The sequence below is a fragment of the Marmota marmota genome, unplaced genomic scaffold, assembly GCF_001458135.2.
Source record: "Marmota marmota marmota unplaced genomic scaffold, marMar, whole genome shotgun sequence".
NCBI lineage: Eukaryota > Metazoa > Chordata > Mammalia > Rodentia > Sciuridae > Marmota > Marmota marmota.
Window position 1 is genome coordinate 5,124,783 of NW_026000051.1, and position 12,706 is coordinate 5,137,488.

At 56.1% G+C, this 12,706-nt stretch overlaps 1 protein-coding gene across 1 annotated transcript in view; it reads right to left on the reverse strand.

The window, feature by feature from the left end:
• The window catches only part of Mvb12b (multivesicular body subunit 12B), a 167,210-nt gene that overhangs the window by 2,308 nt on the left and 152,196 nt on the right, over positions 1–12,706 (reverse strand). The gene's annotated exons all lie outside the window — the stretch shown is intronic.

Consider the following 12,706-nt stretch of genomic DNA (forward strand, 5'->3'; position numbering starts at 1 on the left):
AGCTCCGCCCGCGAGCCGCGCCCGGCTTCAAAGCGCAGTCGGCGGAGCGTCCTGGGAGGGAATCGGACACCTCGCTCCAGGGTCCCTGGGGCCGGCTCCTTATCCCCCAGCGTGGCCGCCTGATGTGGTCATCTCGCTAGTCCCGGGAAGCCCGGGGTGTTTCTGTTTGTGCCACTTTCAGCACTTGGGAAGCCAGAGGTGGGGAGGCTTCCCGAGAAAGTGCCAAAGATGCTTATTCTCCCCGGGGACGCAGCAGCGGGGGCCACAGCCTATCCATCATCGCAGAGGCCTCGGGCAGAAACCAGCAAGTCTGTCCTACCCGGGGTGGGGCGAGGGACAAAATTGAGGGCGCAGGGGGCCTCTAGCCCGGGACCTTCTTGGCTTGGCTCCCGTGGAGAGCCAGGGCTCTGCAGTCTGGGAGCACCGGGGACAGCCTGGGCCAGGCAGGCCACTATCTTAAGAAAAAAGGCGAGCTGCTGCTGGTGTCCACATGTGCGGCTCAGGGCTCTCCACCTAGACCTCAGTCCCAGGGCAACCGCTCAGGGCTCTCCACCCAGTCCCAGTGCAACGGGGGGCTGCAGAGAGCAGACACCTGCCCGAAGGTGTCTCTGCCAGGAAGGGGAGGGGCCAGTTCTCCCCACCTGGTGCTGGGATTCAACCCAGGCTTCAGCGCAAAGCTACACCCTCAGCCCAGAAATACTGTTCCTGAGCAGCTTCTTAAGGCGCAGGAGTCCCAGTACCTCCACGTTGTCCCAGAAACTGCATCTTTCTGGCTGTCCTGTGCTCTCTGCCTCCAGGCCAGGGGCTGTGAGTTCTCTGACAGCCCAGGTAGAGTTCTGAGATCATCAGAGCACCTCCTTTGTGTCTCAGTTCCATAAGTAACAAACTTCTGGGGAGATTTTTGGGGAAGCAACAAGTTTGAGCCAAGACCCCATGATTGGAATTCTCCAATAAATCCCTCCCAGCTGAGCCCTGAGGGTCTGTAGCTGCTTCAGCAGGAACGGCAGGGGGGTGATGGCAAACTTCAAACAGGACCTGGGGTTGTGGGGGTGGGGGGGATTGTGCTGAGAAAGGAGGCTGTGGATCAAGGACTCGGAGTTAATTAAAGAGGCTGCGTGGTTGCACCCATAAACTCCAACCTTCTCATATTGAAGTGCCAGCAGCCCAGCTCTTTGCAAGGATGCCCTCCCACTTGGGGGTGAACCTGGAGCTGGGGCAGGAGAGACGGAACCACCAGTCAGGGTGGACATTTGTTTGGCCCTCTGGAAAGCCCCAGCACGGACCTTCTGCTCTGTTGACAGCCCCACCGAATACTGAGGGTCTCCTGTCTCCCAGGCACGGGCCTAGGCATTCCGCCTGGGTGCTATGGGCACCATCTGCCATTTCTCAACCAGAGAGGACCCCTGAGGACCAAGCACACTGTGGTGTAGGAGAATCAGGGTTGAGACCCACATCCTCCCACTCATGCCAGGTTGGAGATGGGGCGGGGACCAGCGAAGGACAGTTAACACGGCTTCCATGCGGCCGTCACCTCAGCCCTGCCCCCTCGCACTGTCCGTGACATTCAATCAGGTGCTGGTGATGTCTGGGCCAGCAGCATAGGGGCAGGGCCTCCCCAGCTTCCCGCGACAAATGGTTCTCATTTGAAGGGGAGGTTATAAAAACACATGCCCAAAGACACTGTCAGGGAACTGAGGATTAATCTCATTTCAGTCAAAGACCATTCCAAATATTTTTCTGGGGGGGAGTGGGGGTGGGCAGCAGCCCTGGCTGGGAAGGAAGTCAGGGTTCCTGGGGCGCCCCTCGGGTTGGCTGTTGGGAGGCACATTGTGGTGCAGGCTGGTGGGGTCAGGGGTCACTTTGTACCTGGCCAGGCTGACTCTGACCGAGCATGGAGCTTTGCTGCATAAGCCCTGGGCTGGCTTTGCGGGAGGCCTCGGCTCTGGCGTGTACGTGCACACTGCGTCCGACGGTCTTGGCTGTGTCTCAAGGTGGCGTAAGCTGCCAAGAGGAAGGGAAGGGACATTCTCCTGGGACGTTCTCATTTTTATGGATGGTGTCAAAATCGGGGTGTTTTTGAACCAGAAAGGACCCCTGAGGACCAGCTTGGGGAGGACGCTTGGCGACACCAAGCCCTCTGCCCAGACACCCGTGGGCCACACAGCAAGTCACCTATTCAAGCCAGGGAGTGGGAAGTACCTGCTCTGCACTGAGCTAGCAGCTCCCAACATGGGGGGGGCCTGGGTCCCTTGTGACTCTCTGGGCTTCAGGGCACAGGATGGGGCTGTGGACAGGGTCTCTGCCTGAGCTTTCCCAAGAGTATCATAAAATGACCCTGTAAGGGCTTTCATTAGCCCATTTTACAGCTGGGAAAACCGAGGCTGGGGGGTGTAGCTGGCTGGCCTGAGGCCTGGAAGCCGTGCTACATTTCCTTAACCTGCTCAACAACTTTGAAGTAGGGACCGGTGACCTCCAGGGTTTGTGGATGTAGAAGTTGTGGCTCAGTAATGTGACAAGTCCAAGCCCCCAGACAAGGGAGGGTGGAGCTGGGGTCTGTGGTCCCAAGGTGCTGGGCCCCGCCTGTCCTCCCTCAGGGGCCCTGGTCAAAGCTGGCTGCTCCCCCACAAGCTGTGGGACCCCCGAGAGGCAAGGAGGGGACTTAGCTGTGGGCTGGCCTCCTTCCAAACACACTTCGGCAGCACATGAAGCCGAAGGATTTATTTTCCAACTGTCAGAGGAGCTCCACTTTCTTTGTGAGGGTGGGAGGGTCCCCATGGTGCATGAGGGTGGGGCTGTTCCTACGGGACACAGCCAGAACTGGGGCTGGCGACGTGCACCTTGACCAGGTGCCAAACCAGCAGCCTGAAGGTGGGTCTCTTGCAGTCCTGAAACTCTCAGGAGGAGGTAAGAGCACCATCCTCGCTTTACAGCCCAGGAAGTGTCGCAGACCCCCACCCCTCCCCCACCCCCACTGCAAAAAACAGAAACGGAAAAAACAGGACTCAAAAGGGGGGTTTGCCCACTGCAAGGTGCCTCTTACCTGGGACCTGCGAGGGGTTGTCGTGGACATGGCAGGGATCACCCTAGGGAGCCTCCAATGGGGTGGGGTGTCAGGGACCCCGCCCTGTAGCTCTCACCCCAGGACCCCAGCAGGAAGCTCTGATAGGTGAGGTGAGGCGGCAGCTTAGCCCAGAAGCAAATGCAAACAGGGAGCACTGGTCCCCTCTGTAAAAATCCAGCAGGGGGTCTGGAGGGGGAACCTGTGTGACAGAGTCACACAGTCTGGACAGGCCGGGGGGTGGGCCAGGGCCACCTGACCTTAGACGTTGGTCTCCCTGCCCTCAGTGGAGGGGCTCCTGCGGCCTCCCTCTGGGTTCCCCATCCCAGCCCCGTCCTGCACCCTGGGCCAAGCATGTGATAGTGGTCTGATCTCTAGTCCCCCTCCTGAAGGGTGGCTAGCTGCTGTTACCCCAGAGCCCCAGAGTCACATCAGGGGAAGTGGCAGACCTAAGTAGGCCTGCCTGACCTCATGAGCCACCCTCCTCTTAACCCTGCCTCCAGGACAGGACACTTCTGTGCAGGTGGAAGGCTGTGTGAGGCATAGTGCCAGAGTTGTGGGTGCCCAGGTTGGTGCCCTGAGCTACCCTTGGTTGGTGGTGTGCTTCTGAGCACTCTCTGGAGCCTCAGTTTCCTCATCTGCTAAATGGGGGAATCCCTCGCTGCAGGACTGTAGTGGTAACACACACAGGGAGCCACAGTGGCCCCCTAAGTGTCTGCTGATGCTGAGTGGAACATCTGACCTTGTCACCCACACTGGGAACATCCTTCATCCCAGGCCCACCCCTAGAGCCCAGGACCCCCCTTGTCTCCTCTAGGAAGCTCCCTCACCTGTTTTCTGGGAGGTAGTAGCAGAAATAAGAGCCATTTTCAAAGGGGTTGGGAGGATGGGCAAAGATTTTTAAGACATTAACCATGAAGGAAAAGGTAGAAAATGAAATCATCTTTATTCCTAACTTTTATTCATTAAAAGGTATACCCTTATGAGGGTAAAAGGCAGTCCACAGGGTGGGAGAAGATATTGGCACATATGTATGGTGAGAGACTTTCTTGGAGAGTCCATATATAAAGAATATGAGCCAGATTTGACAGTGTGTACCTGTAGCCCCAGCTACTGGGGAGGCCAAGGCAGGAGGATTGCTTGGGCCTAGGAGTTTGAGGCCAGTCTGGGCAACATAGTGAGACCCTGTCTTAAAACAAGAGGAATAAAGTAAGGAAAAGAAAAATGGGCAGAAGACTTACCAAATCTTCATAGAAGTCACAAGGGACCAGTAAACTTATGTACATGGGCTGAGCCTCATCAGTCAAGAGGGAAATGCAAATTTCAACTGAAGTGAAATACAACTTCATACCTATTACCACTGCCAATTTAAAAAACTCTGCAAAATGTCTAGTTTTGTTCAGGATGTGGGGCAACAGGAATGATTACACATAGCTGGTATAAGGGTCAATAGCTATAACCACATTAGAAATTGGTACAGCCACTTTAGGAGAATATTTGGAAATGTTTACTGACTCTGAAGCTTTGTCTCCTCTGTGTCCCAGCAAGGCCACTCCTGGGTATGCACTCAGCGTCCATGTGCACACACATCCACCAAACAAGGCAGTTTCACCAGCCCACTTACCATCATAATACGTGTTTTGGGATCAGTAGCACAATGCTTTAAAATGTTTTATTTTTAAATTTTGGAACAGTTTTAGGTTTATAGAAAAATTTCACTTTTCCATAGAATCCATATCACCTTCCCTATTTGTAGCATTTTACAGTACCACTTGTTTTTAAAGTATCACTTGTTTTTATTAGTTTTGCAGTGTCTGTGTCTAAAAATGAATCCCTCTTTGCACTATTTCCTTTTAAGTGTCTAATGTAGACTTTCATTATTCCATAAACATCTTAGAATTTTTGAATAACATTGTGAAATTCTGCCAGAAGTCTTGCATGAATTTCTTTAAAAATTTGTGATTTTATTTATCTTATTTTTGCTCGAATTTGGATTTGAGTTGCAAATATTAGTTGGAAAAGAACTGGCATCTTCACATTTAATCCAATGAACAAATATTTAGCAAGGGGCTATTTAGTGTCAAACACTGCTCTATTCACAGTGTACATACCAACAACAAAGGTTCTCACCTCTTTGGAACTTATATAATATCCTAGTGGAAAGAGGTCTTAGAAAAGAGAAATATAGTATATCTTTCTGTTAATTTAGATATCCTTTGTCTTTTGAGTGTTCAAAATTTTCATAAAAGTCTTGCCTTTCCTGATTCCTAGATACTTCAGGGCTATTTAAAAGGTTCTCTTATTTTCTATTTTATTTCCTATTTGGTTGTTGTTCATATAGAGAAATACTATTCATTTCTGGGAGTTGCTTTTCTATCTAGGAACCTTGCCTAACTAACTCTATCAATCATTCTAATAGTTGGTTCCATTTGATTCTCTACATACATGATTATGTAACTTGCTGAGAGTGGTGGCTTTGTCTCTTCTTTTTCAATCCATATACTTTCTTTTTCTTGTCTTATATCATTGGCTTGGACCTCCAATGCAATTTAATGGAATGGTGGTAGTAGCATCCTTGACTTGTCCCTGTCCTGAAGATGGTGCTAATAGATATTGTTGGTATGGTATTTACCAAAAGCAGTCTCTGCACTGGTTGAGGTGACTGTGGCAGCCTTCTCATTAGTGGGGTGAATTGTGTGGGTGGGCCTTCCAATGCTGAATATTATTGCATTCTTAGAATGATCTCTACTCAGTCTAAATGCATAAATTTTATATATACTGCTAAATTCAGTTAGATAATATTTTATTAAGGATTTTTATACCCATGTTTATAAGAAAAACAGGCCTTGAATTTTTTGGTTCCTGTGAATTGTCTCTACTAGGTTTGGGATCAACTTCTCTCTTGAGATGAGTTGGGCTGCCTTTCTCCTTTCCTTTGTTCTAGAATGGGTTGTATCAGAAGGGACTGTCCTTTTGGGGAGTCTGAGTAAGCTTGCCATATGATTATTTAGTCCTGGGGATACTGTGAGGGAAAGGGGAGAAAACTCTGCTTTATTTAGATCTTTAATAGTTGTTCATTTTTCTTAATTTTGATGTTTTACATTTCCCCAAATGTTTAATGACATATTGTTACTAATACTTTTTAGTTAACTGTTAGATCTAGTTATTTCTTATTTTTCTTTCTGGTTTTTTTCCTCCTCTTCCTTACTATTATTACATCTTTTTTCTTATTGTCAGAAGTTTGTCCATCTTTTAGTCTTTTCAAAGGACAGATTTCTGTGGCTATGATAATACCAGAGGTAAACAACTGAAAAGAGGAAAGGTTTATTTTGGCTTGTGGTCTCAGTCCCTGGTCACTGGGCTCTGTTGGAGGAGTGAGCATCGGGGCAGGTCTACTCGCCTCACGGTGGCGGGGAGGGAAAAAGAGGGAGAGAGAAGGGCCAGGGTCCCAGGATCACCTCAGGGGCATGCCCCAGTGACCTAACTGCTGCTCACTAGGCCCCACCTCTAAAGCCATCCCCCAACAGTGCCACAGGCTGGTGACCAAGTCCTTAATTCATGGGCTTTTGGGAGAATTTAAGATCCAAACCATAACACTGCGGAACCTGCTGAGGAATTTGGTGCTTTGTCTGAGCTGCCCATTGATATCACCTGGGGACCTTGCAAATGGCGGCGGAGTCCCCCACGGAGTCTCTTAATTGCTCGGGGTGTGGTTCTGAGCACAGCATCGAACAACCACTTGGGCAGCTCCCATGACAGCTGAGGTAAGACCCCTGCACCTCTCCTGAGCACAGGAGGGTGGGGGCTGGGTGTGCCTGGTGCTCCAACTTGTGCCCACCTCTGCCTGTGGCCCCCCCACCCTCCACCCCATCAGAAGATCCAGAGCCTTCCAAGACCTCTGCCCCAGCACCACCGTCCCAAGGGTTGCACCTCTGGGCGCCTCTCTGCCCCCAGGTGGGGGAGAGGGGAGGCAGGAGCTCAGGGCCAGTCCAGCTGCCTGGCGGGCTCTGCTGACACCTTGCCCGTGGCTGTTTTCTTACTCACACCCACCCAGGGCAAGATGGGAGAGATGAGTGGGTAAGTCAGAAAACTGGGCCCCCATTTGTCACTGGGGGTCCCCCATCTCACTGAGACCCAGCCCCTTGCAGTTTTAGTGTTGGGTCCCGTGTTCCATTGGGCCTCTCCTCCCTTTGGCCTCTCCAGGGCTGGGCTCCAGGGACAGAACCAGCAGCCCACGGCAGGTCACTTCCTGTCCCACCAGCACCACGGGGCTCTTTGACTTGAAGCCAGCCCCATGCTGGGAGCAGGCTGTCCCACTAGGCCTCTGATCTCTCTGGGGCCACATCAGGGCTTGTCCAGGGAGGTGGGCTGGACATCATGGTCCCTGTACCCCTGGCATCCTCCTTGGGCTCCTTTGGTAACTGAGCAGAGCTCCTCTGTCTGTCCCACTCACTCCAAGGATTCATTCAGAGTATTTGCTGATCCTGTCATTTTTCTAGGCCTGCGCTGGCTGCTCTGAGTACTTACGTAGGGAGCAGGACATGACACGCGGGACCTCTTCCTCCAGGGACACGGACTCTAGTGAGAGGATCCAGGGGCTACAATCTAGTGACACTGGTACCCTGTGCAGGGTGGCCTGGGGGAAGAATCATGACTTTGCCTCCAGGGGGTCAATCAGACATCACAGGGGGTGCAGGAACAGGGTCTTGAAGGCAGAACGGGGGGCGGGGCATCCTAGGTAGAGGGAAGAGCTTAGGCCAAGGTGAGGAGGCAGCGAGAGTCAGGGTTTGAGGAACCCCAGGCAGCTCCGCAGGGGTGTGCACAGGTGTGTCAGGCCCAGGAGGGAGGGGTCTGAGGGTGAGGGGCATGGAGAGAGTGAAAATGGGGGTCTCTCTAGCTGGGTGTGGTGGTAGGAGATGGAAGAGAGGAAGATGGGAAGCAGGTGGCTCTCCTCTGCAGGGGAGGGTGGCTAAGGGCAGGTGCTGCCATGTTGGGCCAACACTAAGGTCAGAGCAAAGCCAGAGAAACAGTGGCTGGGTTTGAAGACACCTGAGGATGAGAGCTGTCCAGCTGGAAGTGGGTGGTTCCGTTGGCTCCAGGTGGTGGCCTGGGGGCTGCGGGGAGTGGCTGAGCTGTTCAGAGGAGGAAGAGCAGCTCAGGTTCCAGACAGGACGGCAGGTTTGGCTGTGGGTGCGGATGTGCTTACAGGGTCCCAGGTGGAGACCTCGTGGCAGGAGCGCGGGGAGATGGCAAGGACAGAGCTGAGCACTGTCGGAAACGCAGGCCGCACAGAGAGGGGACAGAAATGGGGTGGCTCAGGGAGGCCCAGGGTCCCAGCTGTGAGCCTGTGGCTTAGCTGGAGTGAGAGCTGATGCAGACACTGGTGCGGGAGGACGGGGCACCTGGAGGGGCAGGCCAGGCCAGGCCGCCCACTCCCCTGGGGCAGGAACGCCACCAGATTTGGTCACTGCTTCATGGCAGTGCTGGCACGAGGCCTGCACCTGAAGGTGCCTACACAGCAGGACCTGGCTGCACGGACCATCGGGTGCCCTCGTCCCTTGCCATCCCAGGGCTGCTGCCGCAGGGTCCCGTCTCCCTGGAGCCCTGCTCCTCTCCTCCTCCTGGGAAGGACCCCAGCCCCACTGCCCAGCCCACCCTCCTCTCTAGCAGATGGCTCTGAACCTCTGGGACCTGTTCCGGGAGGCTGGTGTACATACCCTCCAGGGGCAGAAGGGGCGACCCGGCCCAGCTAACCTGTCAGTCTGTCCTGGGCTCTGGATTTGGAATCATGAGACTGTGGCTTAGGGACAGATAAACATGGTGGCCATGTGCTTATGGACCCTCTGATGCTGGTGAGCGGAGAGTGGGAGGGGAAGCCAGCAGATGTCCAGGCGGCTGATGAGGCCCAGGGCGAGGTGGAGGAACGGTGGGTTCCGTGTGCTCACCCCACCCCCACCCGGGCTGGTGTGAGTGGGTTCTGCCTCTGGGCCTGGTGCGCCTTCCTGTGCTTTGTCCAGTGTCTCCTGTGTCCAGGGCCCCCACTTCGATGTGCTTCCCTGGTGTCCTGGGCCCAGCATGTGGGAGGGATCTAGTGTGTCTGTGGACAGTGACAGAACCCTGGCACTCTTTGGGGACCCTTGCAGTGCCCAGGAGATGAGTGCTGAGCTCAGGTCGCCAGTTCTGGCTCCTTCCCACAGAGTCTGGCAAGAACAGAGCCTGCAGGCAGGGACGGCCCTGGCTGGGACGTGGAGCCCAGAAATGCAAAGGTCACTGCTAATGGAGGCAGAGATGTTGATAGTGAAACTCGAGCTGCTGGTGCTCATAGGGGGCTGTGGGTGCCCGCCAGGACAGGGGCCACCTGGGCCGGCCTGGCGGGTGGCGTCCTGCAGGCAGGTGAGCAGTGGGGACAGCCCCCTGACGGCATCGGGACCTGCATCCTCGTGGCCAGGTGTGGTGTGCACCCCACAGACAGGGCGGGAGGCACCCTGCGTTCCTCGCCGGGGTGCAGCTCTCAGGGCCACCGAGGTTCTTCTGCTTCACGGAGCACCCTGAGGGCTGCTGTGAGGAAGGTGGAGCCCCACACCCTCCTGAACCAGGTGGGTGGCAAGACGGCCTTCCTAGAAGGCTGAAGGCCAGGCAGTGGCCGTGTCCCAAGGAGCCCGGCCGGCCTGCGGGCAGGCTCAGGGCTGGTGCACGGGGCGGCCCTGAGAGACACTGACCTCTGGTGGCTGCAGATACAACAGCAGACGGGGAGAGGTTAAAACGAACGTTTATTTAACAAATTATATTAAGAACACAGACAACCACACAGTGAAACTTCCCTGGCCAAGTGCAGACTTGCCTTGAATAAATATGCAGGAAGGGGGGCCTTCCTCAGGTCCTTGTCTGAGGCCAGTGGTCACACAGCAGCCACGCACCCTCCATCGCGGGGACAAAGCCCGGGCTCCTGGAGTGAGGGCTGCCGCTGTCCCAGGGGTCTGCACCCAGAGCAGGTGGAGGAAGCTGGGCTGACCTGAGGTTCCAGGCTGCTGGAGAGGGGGCCTCGTGCAGGGGCAAGAGCAAGTGGCCTGCCCCTCCTGCAGGGTCCGGGGTCAGGCAGACTGAACCAAACTCGACGGGCTCAGCTCCACGTGGCCTGGAGGCACGGGGGCTCGCTCGGCGGGGCTCTGCCTGCCTGGGTCTCAGAAGCTGCAGGCTGGGAGCCCCCGACATGGCAAGGGATGGGGCATTGCAACGGCAGCCTGGGGAGCCCTTGCATAGGGGTGGCCCATGCTCAGTGTGGACCAGCAGGGCCCAGTGGCAGCCAGGAAGTCACAGGAATACAAACAGGGTCAGCCCAAGGCATGTGCTTATGAGGGGACATTGGCCCAATGCACCTTGGGGCCACAGCCTGTCTCTGCCACTTACCAGCCTGTGCCAGAGACAATCTCGGGTTTCCCATCGGCAACAGGCAGCAAAGAATGTGAACTACTAGGTCTTGTTTTGGGGGAGGCTATGGGAGAAAGCGTCTGGACTGCCCAGCTGTGCCCAGCAGAGGGCTGCTCGGAACAGGTCAGCCCCGTCCCCCCATGGCCTTCTGAAGCACTCGGGGGCCACCGACCAGCGTCCGTGGTTTTTTCCTACAAAATGAGCTTGGTCGCTGGAGACCACACGGCTCTGGCCTTGGGCAAGGGCAGTGTAGGCTGTGATGTCTTCACTGAAACTCGGGGTGGGGTGTGGCTGGCTTCAGTTCTTGGATTTGGGGTAGAAAAAAAGGCCTCATGATAAATTTGCAAGTGAACCTGGAGCAAGTGACACCTGCTCCTTGTCAACTTTGTGCCATTTGCTAGGTCTCAGAAGACGACTGAGTTTTCAGGGCGGAGGGCAGGGCTCGGGGATGCTGTGCTCTGGTTGGTCTTCTCAGGGGGGCAGGGTGCTGGGCAGGGACAGCAGCAGCTATGGGACATGCTGGGGGGACCCAAGGAAGAGGCTGTGGCCCTTCATATAACCAAGGGCATCCTTGTCCCTCGCTTCCAGAAAAGGCCAGGGGTTGGTGGACAGAGCATTCCCCACCTAAGACTTGAGAGGCCCCTCAACTCCTCACTCTGCCACAGTCCTGTGGTCCGCACGACGCCATCAGGGTGGGCGTACACACGCACAAGCTGTGACCCACACGCTTGCCCATCCTTGTCCACCTCTCAGAAGGCAGGAGCCCGGGTGGGGAGCAGCCTAACGTCTAACAACCCCAACTTGACCTCACCACTCATTAGCTCATGTCACAAGCTTCACAGTCAAGGTCATTATTAAACTGAGTCCATAATGCCATGGGGAGACCTCTCCTACCGGCCAGAGCCCACAGCGTGCCCTCTTCCTGGTGGCCCTGAGGGAGGGTGGCGGGGGGCTGTGGCTGCCCTCTTCCTTCCTCCCGCCACCTCCGGCTCTACCGTCTCCATCCCTGACCAGGGATCTTGCTGTCGCCCTGTGGCCTTCCAGGACCGTCAGCGCTACGGAGACGCTGCCTTCTCCACTGTGGAGGAGGAGGACCCCGGTTACCTGCTGGGGACAGTCTCATAATCTGGGCATGGAAAGAGGTCGAACAACAAAGTATACAAACCAAAACGAAGTGCAGAGTCCCCTCCTGCACCCTCCTGCGGCCCCTGGGGCCTCCCTCCTTTGTCCAGCCTCAAGCTGTGCTGGCCGCTTGGTTTTGGATAAACCACCATCAAAAAGCAGCAGCGAGCAGGTTGTTGGGGTGCCCAGGCCCTGGAGCACAGCTGGCTTGTTCTGTGGGTGCTGGGCTCCACCCGCCAGCCCTCCTGGTGAAGCACCGGCCCGCGAGGGGGCCTCCTGGGCCTGGCAGGGGCCAAAGGCCTTTCCCTGCCATGTGCTGCCCAGAGGTGTGGGAGGGTCACCTCACAGGTGCCCTTAGGTCTTGGGAAGGGGCCAAGCAGCCACTTGCTGACACACAGAAACGAAGAGGGGCCAAGACAAGGAGCTGCCGAGGAGGAGGCTGGTCCGCCGCGTGCGGCTGAGGCCCTGGGGGCCGAGGGGCGACGCAGGTGGTGAGGTATTTGGGGCCCCCCGGCTCCTGGCCAGCCTGTCGACTCTCTGGTTCCTTTGGCCTGTGGACCGTCCCTGGAACTTCAGCTGGCGGGGCCTGTACTGGCCGAGGGCGGCTGTCCACAGCCCCCTCCATGGCGCCACCTCCGAAGCGCAGCAAGCCCTCACGTCCAGAGCCCCCTCTGGGGACCCAAAGGAGTCAGACACCCGCGTCCTGTGGGCCTGGGGCAAAGCAGGCCCCTGGGCTGAAGTCCTGGGCCCCAGGGATGGCGCTGGTGGCTGTTCTTGGGGTGGACGTGTGGGGCTGAGCTCGGCACCTCCAGTGCCGGGGACGGGGGACGCTGGCTCTGGCTCAATCCAGGTCTGGGTCAGGGGGCTTTCACGATGACCTGTCCCTGTCCGCAGATGCCAAGGAGACACAGCGGGCTGAGAGCAGCCTGATGGCAGCGTGGCCGTGTCCTCCAGTGCTGGGCACCTCTCATGTCACTGCCTGTGGCGGCCTCGTGGGGAATGTCCTGTAGTCACTGGGTCAGGGCACTGGCCGTGGCAGGTGGCGCTGTCACTGGCTGGAGTGCCCCACAGTCAAGCCCTCTGGGGGGGGGGTAGGGC